The sequence below is a fragment of the Pundamilia nyererei genome, unplaced genomic scaffold (genome assembly GCF_000239375.1).
Source record: "Pundamilia nyererei isolate P.nyererei 1_Seehausen unplaced genomic scaffold, PunNye1.0 scaffold00075, whole genome shotgun sequence".
In the NCBI taxonomy this organism is placed as follows: Eukaryota; Metazoa; Chordata; class Actinopteri; order Cichliformes; family Cichlidae; genus Pundamilia; species Pundamilia nyererei.
Window position 1 is genome coordinate 1,142,547 of NW_005187476.1, and position 1,545 is coordinate 1,144,091.

Genomic DNA, 1,545 nt, shown 5'->3' on the forward strand with positions numbered 1-1,545 from the left:
GTGTAAAACGTGCATGAGCATGTGACAAGGTCAGTAAGAATCAAAAACACATGTTGTAGCTGAGCCAGTGTAGTCTAGGAAGCTGGTGTCCAAACCAAACAATAGCAGTGAGGAAAGGATAACCAGAGAGCAAGGGAAGGATCTGCTGCAGGAAGGAGGGAGCTTTTATAGTTAAACTCACTGGGCTTAGCTGTACCTCAAGCAGCAAGCTTCTTTAATCAGCTCCTGCAGAACGAAGCACAGCACAAAAAACAAAACAGAGACACCCATCACCTGGGGTCATCAAAATATGCAGCGCTCAGATACCAAAATACATCTTTATTAAGTTTCACTGTGAAAAAATGACTCAAAATTTCATAAAAAAAAGTCTGTTCCACTTGACAGAGTATTGCAGATATTCAAATATGATGCAGTGAAATGAAAACAAAGCTGAAAAATGGCTCTTCTTTTAAATGTCATGTAAATAAAAGCGCTGGATACTGACAACAATATAAATCTCTAAACAATATTTCCCACAAATATTTGAAGACTTTTATGCAACAGACCTCAAATGGCTTGAAAATGCAAATGATTAGAGGTAATTTGTCTGGCCCTGAATACGTAACAGTCTGCTCGCTGTATCACAAAACAGTTACTTTTTAACAGAGAAAAGAAACACTGTCATCCCAGACTTGAACTGAAGATGAGAAATAAATAAACAGCTGAAAACGACTGAACCAAGATGGGGCTGAGTGGGACAGAAGTCATTACCACAGGTAGCTCAGTGATGAGCTCTGTGCTTGTCTCTGAGATGAGACTGATGACTTACAGTGAGCTCTGAGTGACTTCAAAGAGACGACTTTTTGACGTTTGCTTCAATAAGATTCTTATTTATGTATTTATTTTACAGTGGAGCTGTTTAATCATACATAAATACACACATTCACACTTAAAGCTGCCCAGTATGACCAGAAGACAGTGATTCATAAATTATCAAGTGACTGCTTCAATGCTTTGCAGACTCTTTATTGTTACATTATTATGAATCAGGACAATACTTTTACACAGCAACTTCCTCAGAGGGTTTCAGTTACCTGAACATTTAAATTCAGTAGAATCACCAGCATAAAAATATAAAACCAAAATTTTTACATTTGATTCTGGAGAAGTGGAGACGAACAGGTGAGCATCAGGGAGCAGGGTCAGGTCATTGATGGGAAACTGAGTCAGTCTGAGGGTAAGTGTTACCATGGTAACAACCCCTTGTTGTGAGAATGTCACACACTAGAGGAGCAGTTTATTAGGAACACCTGTACACCCGTTTGATTGTGATTGTACAAAGACATGCAGATATGGTCTTATTTACCATAAATGATTGTCAAACGTAATTAGACAGACAGGGCAAAATGTAATTAAATCCTCAATCTTCTTTGGTACTTCTGATTTAGCTTTTAGGCAGACAAATCAGTTTCTATGCTTAATGCTACAACAAAAATACTCCACAGTTCACAAAAAAATCCTACTAGAGACATGATTTTATCAATTTCAGAATCCTCCCATATGGAA